Source organism: Pinus tabuliformis, chromosome 1_1 (genome assembly GCF_031772625.1).
Source record: "Pinus tabuliformis cultivar Carrire ecotype Pingquan chromosome 1_1, CPIR1, whole genome shotgun sequence".
Classification (NCBI taxonomy): domain Eukaryota; kingdom Viridiplantae; phylum Streptophyta; class Pinopsida; order Pinales; family Pinaceae; genus Pinus; species Pinus tabuliformis.
Window position 1 is genome coordinate 966,071,781 of NC_142297.1, and position 18,014 is coordinate 966,089,794.

Sequence of the window (18,014 nt, forward strand, 5' to 3'; positions counted from 1 at the left end):
ACCAATTTCTCAAATTCTAGCCTAACTGTGACAAAGGAATTTCTTGCTTCTACAAATTTGCAGCCTCATTGTAAGGAGAAGTTGTTATATTTGCAGGGGCAATTTATAAACACTTTCATTCGCTCTCCAGGTAGTTTTTAAGCACTTGACCTTCAGGTAGTTCATTCTTCCATATGATATCTGGTCATTACACTCTGTTCTTCAAGAAATATATAAGTTATAAAAGTCATTCTACCATGTCATGAAGTGTTGAATCGAGGGAATCCCATATCCATGAACCTTACTTGTGGTCTTACGATGTAATCTTCTATTTAGAGTCATTGTGTTAAAGTCGCTCCCCTTCAAGCAGGCTTTATGCAAGTAGGAAAATGAAACAGGGCCCCCTTACTTACCGACCTTCCTTTCTCTTACCTGAATAGTTGTATCTTACCCAACCAACAAATGGTTCCTACCTTGAATGATGGAGTTTAATACACCAACAATAAAAGATTTATGTAACTCTAGTCCCCACCACCTGAACACCTTATAGCTCAACACGAATGAAGGCATGTTAAGGATTTCTTCATTAGTCTTCATAAATATAATTTCAATTCATATTCATCATGGCTTCCACTAACCACTCATGTAGGGTCACTTGGCTTGGCAATTCAAATGTCTCATTAATGCTTCCCATCACTCAACCACCTTCAATCACATTCATTTCAACAATTTCATTTTGATTAGAATTGTAAAAATTGTATGTGGTTTTTGTAATCAACAACTACTACTTTTTCTTGAATTGCTCCATCATATTCTTAAGTAGCATTTCCATGTTCATCATCATCACCTAATAGATGATAACATCCTTGAGGTAGACTCAACATGTTTATAACAACTTTTGCATCTTTATCACTAGGTATTTCAAAAACTTGGCTACAAGCCTCATCATTGGTAAGAGCATCATAATTGACTAGCCAAATTCCATTGCACCTACATTCCACATTAATATTAGAGGGTGTCAAGGTCCTTTCAATAGATATGCTAGCAATTTCAACTGTTTCAAACCTTTTTACCTCTCTCCATGGGTTCTTTGCCATCCAATTTATTCTCTCAAACCTTAAATAATTCTTAAAAGGCCCAAACACACTTCTAGGGGTTGCAACTTATGAGTAATGTCTAAGCAGTGCCAACACTATGTATGCCTATCATGTTTGCCTCTGTGGTTTGTAAAACTATGTTGTTGTGATGGCCATAAAAAATTAACAAGTATATGTTTGTAAGATAGATGCCTCCAAGTAAAAAGTGACAAAATGGTATAGCCATCCATGCATTAGGATGTGCAACCACGGATATTCCTTGCTCACAATTCTTGACTTGGTTCTTCATATTTTTATTTCCCTAAAACAAATATAGCCTAGACATTGATAAACCAATTGTAATTGCACAACAAAATATAGTTATCCACGTCGTTGTTAGGAAGAACTTTGGCACATTTTCAATCATTCTCTTGGAATTTATCCACATGCCACAATTCCTTCCAACTTGGAAATGAAACTCGTCACAATTGCATATATATTTTGTAAACTGTATGAATGATCTTTGTATGCTTTAGATAGAGTGTAATAGAACTTGGTCAGTATTGTAGGGTGTAAATCCATAACTTTGTATCTATTTAGGATTTCAATTGTTCATAATGCCAACTCCTGATATATATTTTTAACTGTTGCACACCCTGATTTCCCCAAAATCAATCTTTGAATGGATTCAAAGTGGAGCAACGTTAGCCTTAAGTTGTATCAACTCTAGGTCATGGCCAATTTCGAGTATCTCCTTACACCAATCAACTATTTCCTCCTTTTGTTCAATTAACACTGTAATAACCCCTTTCTTCTTCTTCCTTGCATGAGATATTTAGCCAATAATGTATTGATGCTGGTGAGTTCCATATTTTCTCACAACAACTCTTATTAAGCATCCATTAAAGTCAACACCATCAATTTCCTTCAACATATCCTCTTTAGTTCGGCCTCTGTTAACACTAATATTCTTGGTTAAACTTGCACCTTGCACTATAATTCATGCAAAAGCACCACCTTCAACATCTACATCATATGCTCTTTAGCTTTTATATCATTATGCTCTTCAAAACCTACCGGATTTAACTCCTCATTTGAGGAAGAGTTTTGTAGATGATCAACCCTTGTCACTTGCATTCTTACCCTCACAAGAGCAACAATATTTCCTCGTGCATGAAAGAAAAACATTAAACAAACAAATATTGTAGAATAATAGAGGTTGATGCAGTGCATAGAAACAAGGAAACGAAAAACTTTAAGGTAAACATAGGTTACAAGAAACAAGAAATTGAAAGGAGAGAGTTTATGAAATAGTGTTGATCCCTAACTAAAGATTCGTGGTGAGAGAAATGTTTGTAGTGACCTATAGAGCAGTATTGTAAACTGAGTTGAAGAAATGGTGCTTCCATTAATGATGGTTTAGATTTATAATGCTCCATTGGAAATCTTGATTGATGAGTCCCAAGAATAAAGATACATTGTATGAAATTATGACAATGATCTAGAGAGCAGTATTGTAAACTGAGTTTCCACAATGGTGCTTCCATGAATTATAGATTAAATGTATAACATTCCATTGGAAATTTGAGTGGTGAATGGTCATCGACATGGATTTCATATGTAGAATGATGATATCTGTGTCTAGGATTGATTTGATTATGATCTAGGGGCTCTTAGCTTCTCCTAGCCAATGTTGGTGCTTCTAAAATGTTTAATGACCCTAGGAGATTGATTTGATTAATGGTCATTTTGAACATAGTTGAATAAGTTACTCCTTTGCATTATAGATTAAAAACTTAGGGGTGGGGCATGGAAAACATTGAACTATAAGCATTACCTATTCATGTCTGATCAAATGCACAAGGGGAAAGAAGCATTGGGATCTATATGGACTTGAAGTTATACATATTGGAACATCATTTACCGCAAACATTTTCCAACAATCAACCTCTCTGTTAGATGTGATAGGTAATCTGTACATCAAAACTGAACCTTGTTGGACTAAAAATTTGATGGCCTTAATGTCTAAGGATTTGAAGTGTCTTTATGTTAGAGCATTTAAAGATGTGTTTGGACATGATGGTTTGTATGGTAGTGAACTAAGAGTCACTTTCTAGACAATTGTATGCCTAGTGAGTTTATGGACTATTTTTTAAACTTGTGAGCATTCTTCACTATTTTAATACCACTTTATAATGTATTATCGGTGTGTTGTGTTCTAATTTGTTGTCGCTTCAGAGGTCAGGTTCTATCTCCACTATTGGTCCCCATTCCACTACTGGCCCTCCCCGTGTTTATCACCTGCTCCAGAATCACAAACTCATGAGGCATTGATTACAATTGAATAGAACCAATGAGAACTTGACAATAATATCAATGGAGCTGCAATAATAAAAAAACATAATTAGGTCATTGTATCAGGAAAATACATTAAGCATGAAATAATGCTTGCGAGAACGATCTCCATTACAACAAGAATGACTGGGGATCATGACATCAAACACAAAAAGATTCAAAGCATTGATCAACAAGAGATGTTACTTAAGAATAATGTATTACCCCACAAACAACATCTCATGTTTAATTTCAAATGTATTATCACACCAAAAAAAACACCTCAAGTTTAATTTCAAATGTATTAAAACGAACAACATAGGAACTGCCAACATAAAATCCCAAGAATCAAATACATGCATAACCCAACAGGGACTTCTGTGTTTTGGCAGCGGAGTAATGAAAAATAATCCAGACTGAAAAAAATGTTATCTTTTGATGAATGACATATCACAACAGCTGTGTAGGAATTAAAACAAATCATGCACAATCACCACATTATCAGACATAAATTCCCATTGAAAAATCAGAGTAGCTGATCAAAAGCAAAAAACTCTCAATTTTGCAGTTTGCACCAAAAAAAACAAGCACAAGAATTTGAGATGATGACTAGACACAGGAAAATCATGGCTGCTATGCAATAACCAAGTTTCCTAAATAATGTTACCTTATTCAACCAATAATACTCAAAACACGAAAGTACATTCCACCATTTATGAAAGAGTCGCGTTGGAATGTACATGCAGATGAAGGTTTCTCATTAAAACACCATTACTATTTGATAAACCACCACGGTTGTAAACGAATTTCAATCCTGATCTTTGACACCTGACCTAATGAAACCTGAGCTAATTAAATCATATTACTTTATGCCATCCATGACACAACAACAAAAGTTTTATATTCTGCCATTTTCGAGAGAGCCCAGCTAGGATGTATATGCAAATGAAAATTTTTCATTGAGAAAGAAATTATTACTAATTCAAAACATGCCAAGTTTTTACCTGTAACCTGACACTCAATCATGATGTTCAGAACCTGAGTTAATGGAAACATCCTAATACACCATGCCCACCATTCACAAAAGCTTTTACATCCTGCTAATTCAAGGAGAGATTAGTTTGAACATATGTATATGCAAATGAAATTTCACCAAGTTATAGAAGCAGTTACTCATATGTTTCACAATCCTAGTTTGGAAAACTCCCATTATTCTTTTCAACACTTCCAACTGAAAACAATCTCTAGCAATGTGAGACTGCACTCACTATAATTTGCACTACTTTGAACATCTAGTTGGTTGAAAGGCCTTGCATTTGGTGGTCACACAAAAATTTGAGCATTCAAGAGTCAAATAGTTTGAAACAAAACTTAACACATGTTCATCATTTAGATACTATGATTCCATTGAATAATACCCTGTCCCATTAAGACAATTAAGACCAGAAGACTATTAAATCAAAAGCTAAACAATGTTGTCAACAGGGTCTTACCTGGTCAGTGAAAGAGGGGTGTTGTTATCACGCCCACTGGGGTTCAACTCCCCCAAGTGACATGTTCACCTCTCGTGGATTGGAATACCTCCACAAGGGGCTGCTTATTGTGTATGGGACCAGTTACAAGTCCTATGCAATTTTGGCAAAATAGATACCACCCATTCATGGTATATTTTACAGTCCTTAGGCACATCACATCACGTCTCACAGCCTTAATCCAACAATCCTTGCACTTTTTTCTTCACCCCATAAAACTCCATATCAAATTATATATACACTTATTTGGAATAAGTGAATCCAATAGTAATTGGATCAAATACTCCACTTATTTTTTGTGTTTTTGGCTCTCAAATTTGTCTCTATATACTTTGCATTCCTCTGCCCTATAGATTAAATGAGAGCTTGATTCTATAGACTCAATAAACTCAGGATGTAGCTTCCTAATAGTGTAAGTCCCAATCGATCTAATATAATGACTAATACTAATATAATTCAAAACAGTAAGAATAGTCAACCAGTCAAATGAAAACAGACAGGGTGTGTAAAGTGATAAATTTAGTAATCAAACCCTGTGTAAATACCTACTCAAGCTACGTCAATTATATCTATAAACCATGGATAGGGTGGTAAAATCATTTTATAAAGGGCGTGTACAATAAATGTAACAATATCACTTTATTTCTATTTTTTCCTACCTAAGTCTTTATGCCTACTATTCCTATTACTTAGTCCTAACCAATAGAAGAGAGTCCAAATAAATGCTCAGGAAAATGAAGGATTGAAAGGGTGTACCATACAAATTATGTAGACTTTTTTTGCTAATAAATAAAATAGAAAACTCAACATCCATCACACCAGAACAAAATTTGTATGCTTATACTGGGAAAGGACATAAATTCAAGAAAAATACAAATCTCAACATGGTTCATTGCTATAATCTACAAATGGGACCAATTCTTTCCAGCCTATGTGAGATGATGAATGTAGCAATAAAATCTTAGAAACCCAATTGATTGCAAATGTGTCATGAATGCATGGAATTTGTGCATGTGTAGAAGTATCTTAGTGAACACACTTTATGAAACTGTGTAATTGGCCCAATACCTGGGCCCTTGAGAAGTATATAATATTGCTTTCCAGGCTATATAAAATATCCATAGTCACACCAAATCAATAAGTGCTATAATAGCTTCCATACAAGTTATCAATAATTTTCAACCCAAAATTCTTGTGATGAACAAAAAGAGAGTCGTACATAATTTCCAATAAATAAAATGGCAAAATGAACATCCAACACATCGGAAGAGAATCTGTTATTGCCAATGCTCGGAAAGCACATAAATTCAGACAAAATTTAGCTTAAAACATTATTCATCACTATAATATACACATGGAACCAAATCTTACCAACCTGGTTATCGTCACTAAAGCCCAACCTAAAAGTTAATAAAGGACACTTCTGATCTTGTGAGCATGTCATATATCTAACTAAGATTTTCAGTGCCAACACTAGGCAATGGAAATTGGCTAGAAAATGATTCAACCCACTTTTTGAGATCAACAATGCTATTTCGTAGCTGGAAATTGTCTGACTTAATAAATTCTATAAAATATTTTAATTTTGTACTTTTCACAAAGCCCTTAGCCTCAATGGCTATCTGCACCCCCTCGTGGATAAAATATGCAACCTTAATAAAGTCATCCTCAAGAAGCCCACAGGTGGTTAATGCAAGAGTCCCTATGCATATACCACCAGGAACCATAACACTTTTATCACCTGAAAATGTAAGGTATTAAAGTAAGCTATATCATCCCATGGAGAAAGGAAAATCAATGAATCCCTTACATATAAATATACAAAGAAAAAAATCATGTAACCTGGTACAAAATTCTTGTTCAGTATGATAGAAGCAACATCCAAAACGTCCTCTACTCTTGCACCATCAATGCCCTGTCCAAGCCCATTAATATATACCATGTTACATTCAACCAACTAAATCCAATAGAAATCAAGATACAAGTAGGTTGTGTACTCCAGCATATGAATAGAGGATCCTCACCAAGGGCCTCAAATCAACGAGAACTAGGTGATTTTCACTACCACCAGACACCAAATTGTAACCCAAATCCATTAGGTTCTTTGCAAGGGCTCAAAAATTTGCTACAACTTACTAAAAATATTTTACCTTTGATAAGAAACAAAATCCATTAAAAGAAATTTTCAAATGCATGAATTTTACAAAATATTAGACATGTGAGAGTGCTACAGCTGTACTTGATAAGCCTTGAACTCTGCAGTTACATCATGTTTTAAACAAACAACCAACCCTCCTATGGTATGGTTATGTGGTCCTCCCTTGAAAGCCACAGATTATTTCATGTATCTTTTAGAAACGAAATGATACAAAAAATCGATATATCCAATATTATGATATTAGTGAGCAGGAGAACAATATGGATGATGGAGGAAAGGAAGGAGAACCTAGATTGACCTGTAACCCTAGAAAAACTACATTTTTGATGGTTGTCTCTAGGTCAACTCCCAATACTAGTTCCTTCCTAAAGAATATCATGCCTCCCCAAGGACCTTGTAAAGACTAAAAATCACAACCCTCCAATCCAAAAATATTTCAGAATGAAAAATAGCATAAAGATAAAAATGAAAGGAAAATGTGAAACAATCGACAAACAATTCAAGGAACATAATGACTTTCATCGAATCTTTTATCTAGTAGTGATAAGAAACAGAAAGAACATAAAAAAATGAAAACATGAAATTGAATCAAAGAACATATAAGAGAATCAAAAAGAAAATATACACGTCTTAACTCTATAAACACTCCTCCTATGATGGGAATGGCATATTTGTTTTATTTTTTTTCCATTTCTTGAACATTAATGGGATTCCTTTTCTTCTACAAGGGGGAATGGCACAGATAGATAGCATTAAAACAGATCCAAAAAAAAGTCCATCTAATATAGTCATATTTTTAATTGAAATGGGGAAGTGCAGAGAAAATTAATAGCATCAAATCACCTTGTGCGTTGTAGTTGTTACTACATCAAAAAAATCAAATGGACTTGCCATTATAGAAGCAATGATGAGACCATTTATGTGTGCCATTTCCATCATTAAGTATGCCCCAACTGTATTGGAAATCTTCCCAAACCACAAATTTTTCTCTACTAAAAATATAAAAAATCCAACATTATGTACTATAAGAACATATTAATAAAATATGCTAGAATAAACATTGTTGGAAAGAGAAAATTTTTAAAGGACTGCCATTATAAGATATGTAGAAATACCCATCTTCAATACCTACCTCATGCGAGGGTAATCAATATCTCGGGGATATGCACTAGCACTAGCAATGATAAGCTTGATCCTAAAAAGGGTGGAATTATTCTCAAGCATCTCATAGTTAATGAATCCTATAACCCAAGAAAACAAACCCGACCATTAACACTTTGAAAACTTCCCCAAAAGATTGGTTCAATATTTGTCAATGATGGAACTGTTTCCCTCCTAATTATTATTAGACTGGAAATGTGAGCTCACCTGTGGACTCATCTAGACGATATGACATTGATTCAAAGTAAATTGATGTAGCACATACTTGCTTTTTTGCTATCATGAGTCCATGAGATAGATGCCCTCCATGTGGTAAGTCCAAACCCTAAACATTGCAAAGAAATTTTTCACATGTTACATGCCCAAATAGGAATGATAATCTTATCAAAGGAGATTCGTAGTTCAGAACCATACACACCATAATGCGATGATGTGGTTGGAGGAGAGTCGTATAAACAACAAAATTAGTTGGGGATTGAGATAATGGTTGAAAATTAACACCCCATGTACTGTTTTCAAGATGGAATGCTTCTAGGGCCCTCTGCTAGCAAAACCTCTCACTTTGGTCAATGAATTCATTGCCAGCATATTATATGCATGGCATAAATCCCAACCCAACACAATAGTGAATAAATATAGAAAAGTGTCCAACAACTGTATCCATCATTGTGATAACAAATACTCATGCAACAACTACAGGTCTCTACACTATAACATTGAACCCATAAACCATTACACACATGTCAAACATTCAAACTAAAAAGTACAGGTCCAAAAGCTAAGAGAAACTGAGTTTAACAAGAAAAAAATACCAAGTGGCAAGAAGAAATTGCCAAGCAGCTCAGACACAATCACAATCATGATGGTGCCATTCTTCACATTCCAAGTTATATCTTCAGGCACTTACCTCTTACCAGGGAGTCCTTCTGAATACTTGTTTGTTAGACATGATCCAACAGCTTCCATAACCGCCCAGGATGTAAAATTTTTAGAAGAAATAAGTTCCAAGCCATTGAATTGCAACTGCTTTTCTTTCTCAATTATCACATTCATTTCAAGATTGATCTCACTCAGAGGAGGATCTACAAAGCTCTTCTTTCCCTCTGCATAGAGTAATTTACAAACTAGATAAAAAAATCACAATAAATTTAGTACCCTCGGTAACTGAGGCACGGTTTGATAGGAGCATTAATCGTATTATTGAGGTCTACAATTTCTGTTTGGTGGCATCTGAGGGGAATCCAGATCAAGAAAAAAATCTTTATCAAGCCATTCACTAGCCATTAACTCAACATGAACTCAACAAAACTATAAGTAAAACTGAGGTATTTGACATAGTTCATTAAATGAAGATAAGAAGCTTATTTCCAACAACTCAATTCACAAATGAATCTTCTAAACACCTCCAAGTTAAACTATATTCAACTATGATATGTACTTTCTTCACTTGGTCTTCAAATGGAAATATTATCAAGGATGTCACACAGGCTATCTATACATGTAGCAATTTCAACCAAAAACAAATACATAAATAAATAAATCATAACGTGAATTGTGAACAACATGCACACCTGGGAAGTTGTAGGGTTGCAACAGCATGAACGCCAAAGGATTTCCCTTTGTCAAGCTTGTTGTGATAAAAAAAAGTTTATATGATGGGTACAACCTCAAAGTTTCAAACCTCCTAATTTTCTGCTTTTTTGTTTCTAGGGAACCCCAAAACTAGTTGTGAAGTTTTGGGCATCAAATTTGCAGTTGGGTTCAAATTATATTGACCCAACAAGCCCATCCCTACTGCTCCACTGCCCATTATGACTTTCAACGAATATGTTTTCACCTAAAACAAGATCTATCCTCTGTGCCCACTTCAAAATGTGAAAAATAATCAAATATCAGGAGACATGTGAATTCGAAACTTGATGTATTGTGGATAATTCTCTGGCAAAGGTAGACATGAAAGACACCAAAAGAAGCACGAGTTCGAATTTGCCTCCTGCACATTGCTGACTTGGGTTCGAATCACAAATAATATATAAAACAAGAATATCACACATGCAGGAGCAACTGACTTGGGTTCGAATCACAAATAATATATAGAACAAGAATATCACACATATTCGCAGATAATATATATAACAAGAATATCACCTTGGCAAGCACCAACAAAGAATGGCCATGGATAAGTTTTATCAACCTCCAGATTGAAACCCACCTTGGAAATTTAACCTTTGGAGTCATTTTTATGCCTTCATATAGGTATTTTATTTGATGATGCACTTGAAAAGGAGGGATCTCCTTGTCTACAAAATTGTTTTTCATTCTTTCATGTCCAAATGGCTCTAGAGGCAATCAGGGGCAATGATCTATGTTACTTGAGTTCTCTATCATCAAACAGTCCAACAAGGAAGCTTCCTGCCAAGTACCCTATCCTCAAATAAGGGGAGAATAACACCCCATACCTCCTGAGAAAAAATACAAATGAACACCAGCACGTGGTCTATTATTTCCCCTTCACATTTGCATAGAGTACAAATTCCAGGACCCTACCTTGCCCTATTTTGTAGAACCTCTCACATCAAAACATTATTCATTAGGGCCAACCACATAAAAATCATGGATTTCATTGAAGATTTAACTTTCCAAATCTTCCCCACCACCAAGCTACTACTACTGCTTCATCATCAAAGATAGCCTTGTACCACAAGCTAGCTGTCAACAGTCATATGGCAGGATCGTTAGACCATACAACTTTCTTGCGTGAAGAAGACATGGAGACAACTCTTTGCTCCTAAATGCAACCAATGTTGAGTTTTAAAAAAAAAAAATCTTGATTTTGTATTGAGCAACAACAAAAATACAAAATTTCCTTGTGACAGAGTTGCTAAGATGGAATCTTCATCTACAAACATTTACCTATTAGGATGAGAAAATGCAAATCAAATTTCCTTCTTATTCCATAGACTCCAATTGAGAGATAAAAAAAAACACATCAAGTATGTTTACCCCAACACGCAAACAAGTATCAAGCCCCAACTGTGTAATATAAGAAAGTAGTAGGTATCCCAAAGGCCTGAAGGGGATCTAATGGAAAGAAGTGACCATTGTCACAAGCCTTCCAATCAATATATAAATATATAGATGTAGATTTATTATTATTTTAATTGGAAATATTTAATTAAATAACAAAATTTAATTACGTCTCTCCCAATCTAAATTGCTTATTAGCATAATTCACTACTTTCATACATCTTGCATTTTTTAACAACGTTGTAACATGTGGATTAATTTCCTTTTTAGTGCACAATCTTGCCTTTTAGGACAATATGGTGCAGTGGCCCAACCCCTACAGATCATTATGACAAACTAAGAATAACAGAGAAGATGAAAGGTTCTACAAACCAGCATATATTTCAAACAACTAATCCAACATCAATACCTTAACTTTTTCACGAAGATATCGTATTGAGAACGTTTGAAAAATGGTGGGAAATCTGGGCAACGAGTATCTCTTTTTTGCGAGGGTGATACGGAAAGAGTGATAAGATTTTGAATTTTTTTTGTTAAATCAGAAAAACCAACATTAATGGAAATATTGGTATTTTTTACTAAATTTTGTGAAGTGAATAAATGTAGATTTAACCATTCACATTAAGATGTTTTTTAAATATAATTTCCTAATTCTATTTAATATATTCATTATCATAAAAACCAACCTGTATCCATCTTAACTCCACATCTACCAAACTCTTAGAGGGATGAAATCTATTTATCCGTCTCAGCACTTGGTAGACCCAAAATTAGGATGGATCTAAGCTGATAGAATTTCCCCTTTAAATAGTCTATGCTCACATGAATACCATGGTATTACCATGGGTTTTTTTTTTAAATTTGGACCATTTCTCGATTTGTGCGTGTCATCCTTGCGCAGGGGCCATGCTAATCTTCTCTGTATCGTTCCAATTTTATCGGATGTCTCCGAAGAGACTATTACCATGGGTTATCATAAACCTGGAGCTTAAAAACTACAATTAGTAATTTATAAAAATTAATAAAATTAATAATTGATTTTTATTTTAACCGAGTTAAAATGTTTAAGTGACATTAATGAAATATTTTTTCACTCTATGCTAGTTTGCATATCGCAAGATTTGCTAGATTCCATGTGAATACCATGGGTCAATACCATGTGCCATCTTTATTTTTATTAATACTAATGTTAGGGTTATGTTAATTTTCATATCACGATATTTGATCCCTCTTGGCGCTTTGATCCATCTTGGATCTTAGTAGACCCAGAGTAAAGATGGATCTATGCTGGTTTAATTCCCCCCTTTAAATATGCTAGATTCCACGTGAATACCATGGGTCAATATCACGTGCCATATTTATTTTTATTAATACTAAGATTAGGGTTATGCTAGTTTGCATATCACGATATTTGATCCCTCTTGGTGCTTAGTAGATCCAAAGTAAAGATGAATCTATGATGGTTTAATTCCCCCCTTTAAATATGTTAGATTCCACATGAATACCATGGGTCAATACCATGTGCCATCTTTATTAATAATGTTTTTTGCATGGTATTATAATAATTTGGCCCATGGTATTTGGCCCATAGGCTTCACCTAAATATAACACATTTTTTGAGTGTCCTTAAATATAAGGTGCCATCTTTATTTTTATTAATACTAATATTAGGGTTAATAATGTTTTTTGCATGGTATTAATAATAATTTGGCCCATGGTATTTGGCCCATAGGCTTCACCTAAATATAACACATTTTTTGAGTGTCCTTAAATATAAGGTGACTTATGGAGTAAATATAAAAAATGTTTTATTTATTTACCATACCTCTCCTTTATTTATATTTTTATTATTTTACCACACCTCTTTTATAAATATGGTATTTGGCCCATAGGATTCACTTAAACAAAACCTCTTTTTTTAGCCTTGAAAAAAAAGAGGGTTATAGACTAAATATAAAAAATGGTTTTATTTATTTACCATACCTCTAGCTTATTTATATTTTTATTTATTTACCATACCTTTGGAGTAACTATAAAAAGAGGTTTTATTTATTTACCATACCTCCACTTTATTTATATTTTTATTTATTTACACCCTTGCCATCGATGAAAACCAGATTTGAAAACAGGGAGCCATTCACAGAAGAAATGGCGAATGGGACCAAATACAACCTCCCAAACCACCCCAAAAACCATAAAATGGGAAATTGCAAACGAATTTAACATTGCAAAGCAGAATATCGGGCGATTGTAATGGGAGTCTTTTCATAGTTTATCCACCCCTTTTTTTTGGACTAAAATGAAAAAATAATTGTTTTTTAAATAAAAGTTGGGCTAAATATAAAAAATGGGTGTTTTATAAAAAATTAGCCCCTCTAAAATGAAAAAACCTTTAAATTTCACCCTTGGGCTAAAATTCGCCCATAAAATTTACCATGGTCAAAACCATATTCTAGAGGCAGGAAGGCCTAAACAAGATAAAAAAAGAGTGATATAAAGCAATAAAAAACATACTCAAATGAATTTTTCTAGATAACAACTGCACAACCAATCACAACACCACCAATTGTGACAAAAACAAACAAGAGAAGAAAGATATCACTTAGAAACAAGTGACAAAAGCTAAACAAATGAAAATTTTAAATAAAACTTAGATCTTAGCTGTTACTTGATCAACTAAACAGATCTGAAAAATTGGATCCAAGATGAGGACAATGGCCTCAACCAAAGCACACCAAACCTCTAAGGAAAAACTTAGAGTAGCACCAAAGGAAGGATAGCAAAAAAAAACAACAACAACAAGAGTATGCTAAGATATGATATGTTTCACAGCTAAAGAAAAAATAAGAAATAGGTCCAACAAATAACAACAAGTTTTGAAGAAAAACACCTGAAAAATCAAGCAAATATGGTAAAAGAAAACCCGAAAATTGGGAAAAAGCAGATGGAAAATAGGTTGTTTTTTTAATCAGCCATATCTTCCTCATACAGACTCTATTTAAGGTGGTTTTTTTGTTTTATGGTAAAATTTAAAGAGGATTATAGATATGTAATTAGTTTTTCTAAATTCTACACATAAAATAATAGAACAAATAGAAAAAATAGTTGGGCGCATGGGTGAAAGAAAAAAAAACTTTTGGATCTTCAATTTTTTGGGATTGTGGTACATGTGTTGTCCTTGATGGCAACCCACATACAAGAATCAGTTCAAAAATGATAAAGTGATGGCAACTAACATTGTAACAGGTCAATTCAGAGGTAATAGAGGAATGGCACAAAAGAACATGATGATGGGACAAAGGATTACAGATCAGAATCAAGAAATTAAGGAAAGGGAATGGTTTAAGTTGTATACGCGGTTTACCCTAGTCCAAGTAGCGTATACACATGGGTACATTGAATACAAGAAGTGTATACGTATGCATGCATTTTCATAGAAGGAAAAGCGGGTATGGGATGGAAAATTAAGGTTAAAGAATACCAAGGGCCTATACCATGGTATTAGCCCACAATATTGAGCGAAATAACAGTAACTTGATACTGTCTAAGAATACCATAGGTTCCAAGTGTTGTTTTGGTGCATGGTATTGACAAAGGCTATAGTATATAAGGAGGAGAAGATCAAAAGGCTAAGTGTGCAAGTGAAAGGGTCTTTCATGAATACCTCTATCTAAAGTATATTTTGTGTTGTAGGGGCTATGGTTTATGATATAGATTTGAAATATCTTGTGCACCCTTGGATACAATGTTGGATCAAGATCATGAGACTTGAAATGACATATCATTGTATGATCTGATAATTGATAGTCTAGATCTGATTGCTAACACATGTTTTATCCTTTATATACTATGATATGGGTATATCTGAAGTCTTAAAAAACTGCGAAGTTATAAGTCATTATTTGTAGATCTATATGCAAGTTCGCCACGGTAAAGGCATGTATACACACTGGTTTGGCACTTCCAAGTCGCTTATGTAGAGGAAGGGATTGTTGTTCAGAAATGACTGATCTATCTAATCAATGCTTCTATTTTACTGTTGTTTGTCAATGAAGTTTTCATTAGATCTGAAGTAAAACCGATTATATGAGGAGATTGAATCTGGTTGACTGATTGATTGAGTAATAAGGGTAATCTTTGCTGCTATTTGTTCAAAACTGTAATATGAGAGTAGATCTTCAGAATCTTTTGGTAGTACAGTTTTTGTTTAAGAAGTTTTATGATTCAATATCTTTAGAGGTATACACAGGTTGGGTTATAGAAAGTAGCATTTACACGCAGGTTGGCCTCATTGAAGTAGCGTATACATTCTGACATATAGTTTTCAAGGTTGCAGTGGGTTCTGGTTGTTGATGCAGTATTCTGGTTTCATCCCTATGTTTTGGTGACAGTGATATAACTGTTCACATTGATTGATTGTGTTTTGCTTCAGAGTTGATGGGTTTTAGTGATTGATTGATGCAATTGTATTTGATGGTTGTATTAAAGTTGTGGTGATTGATTTTGAACTTCAATTTTATTGATGGGTCTATTATGAAAATTTGATGAAACGTGGCCTACATATTGTGTTGATGTGTACTGGGAGTATCCAGTCTCAAAATTTATGAAACATGGTCCTTAGAGGAAGAGTGAAGGTGGTAGCCTTTTGTAGGTTGACGCCTACATACTGGTAAACATATCAGCCAGTATAAGAGCTAGGGGGTTTGAGCTCCCTTCCAGTAGAAGCTGGAAAACGAGTGAAGGTTGTAGCCTTCAATAGGTAGATTCCTGCGTACTAGAAAAAGTTTGCACCAGTACAAAACTTGTAAACACTTTCATAATAAGAAGATCGAAGACTGAGACAACAACATCAATGGTTTTTTCCCACATTGGGTTTCCACCTGAAAAATCTTGGTGTTCATGTATGCTGCTTATGTGTGTTTATTTATTCTGTTTTTATTGCATCTACTACTGCTTAGGAAATGAATCACACTCTGATTTAAGTTCAACAGACAATGATTTAGTTGTTTTACAAGTTTATAATATATACGCTGGTTCCATTCATTATAGTCGCCGACATACACTGTTTCGTTTCTGTAAAATAGCGTATATAGGTTGAAAAGGAAAAATGATTATTCTGAAAGTTTAAAATAATGATTCACCCGCCCTCAGTATTTTTCCCAACAATTAGTATAAGAGAAGGTCCTTCAGAAGAAGCTTGATCTCTTGAAGAAAGATCTCTCAAGATGAGCAATCATGAAGGAATGGGATCTATCAGACCAGCAATCTTCAACGGATATAACTTAGCATATTGGAAGATAATAGCTAGAACCTATCTTCAATCACTTGGATTTGATGTTTGGGAAATTATGGAAGGAGGATACCAATATCAAGTAGCAATCCCCACAGATCCAATAGAAAATAAATCATATGAAACCAATGCCAAAGCCATCAATGCATTATTGGGAAGTCTATCAGAATCAGAATTCGTCAAAGTCATGCAACTCAACACAACTAAAGCAATACAAGACAAAATCATTTATAGCTATGAAGGAGACTCCTAGGTAAAACTTGCTAAGCTCCAAACTCTCAGAATTCAATATGAAACTCTCAAGATGCATAGTGATGAAAGTATTTCTAGTTACTTTTACGAGTAGTCGAGATTGTAAATTGTTTGAAGAATATGGGTGAAGAAATAAAAGAGGCTACTTTAGTAGAGAAAATCCTGAGATCTCTATCTTCTGAATTTGAGTCAAAAGTATTTGCCATTGAAGATAAGGAGGATCTACAATCTGTTACTATTGTTCAATTTCATGGAATTTTAACTGCGTTTGAAATTATGAAAGGAGGTCCGTCAGATATCAGAGAAGTCTCTTTCAAAGCCTCAACAAAGGAAAAGAAAAGGAAGATCTCAAGGAATAAGGATATATATTAGAAGAAGATGAGGTAGAATTCGTGAAGAAACTTCAATGGGGTTTCAGAAGATTCAGAGGTAAGATTCCCTTAAAATGTTTTTCTTGTGGTAGAGTTGGTCATTATGCTGCTAAATGTCCACATAAAGATAATCATGACGAAGGAAAGGATTCTGCAAAAGGTAATAGGAAACAATTTGTTAATAAAAGAAGTTATTATACTCATGAAGATAGTGATGGCCTGTCTAATAGTGATGAAAACGAATCTAATCAAGATATTAAACTGCTCATGGCTTATGAAAATGATAAGTTTATGGATGCCTTAGAAGAAGAATATTTTTTTGAAGAAATCACTCAACTCAAAATCTTCTTGGAAGAAAAGAATATGGTCATAGACACTTTGACACATCAACTCACTGAAAGGGAAAAGCACAATGAAAAATTAGAGTGTGAAGTAGTGGGTCTAAGAAAAGAACTTGAGAAGACAAAATCTCTGAATCTTATATTTGATAAAGGATCAGAAACCTTAGATGAAATCATCAACGTTCAATGTTCTCCACTTATAAAGACTGGTCTTGGATGCACTGTAGAAACATCCCAACCAGAAAAGTCTTCAGCCATCACTAGAAGCTATCTTGATGCAATAAAAACCAGTCAACACTGTGTCAATCCTTAGCAAAATCATGCTCATTTTACTCCAAGGGTGAACATCAATAGAAGCACCAACCAAAAGGTGAACAATACCAAAATATTTTATGATCACATAAATTTTTTCTTTAATGGGCAATGTTTTTCATGCCATAACTTTGGTCATAAGGCTGCTCAATGTGTTGCTTACAAAACTATCATGACTAGA

General features: G+C 34.3%; 1 non-coding gene and 1 pseudogene across 1 annotated transcript; both read right to left on the reverse strand.

The window, feature by feature from the left end:
- Window positions 1-6,369: 6,369 nt before the first annotated feature.
- LOC149217714 (serine hydroxymethyltransferase 3, chloroplastic-like) overlaps window positions 6,370-18,014 on the reverse strand; it is a 34,962-nt pseudogene continuing 23,317 nt past the window's right edge.
- Window positions 12,123-12,225, reverse strand: LOC149217715 (U6 spliceosomal RNA). Its single transcript, XR_016251374.1, has one exon. It is a non-coding gene; the product is annotated as a U6 spliceosomal RNA (small nuclear RNA).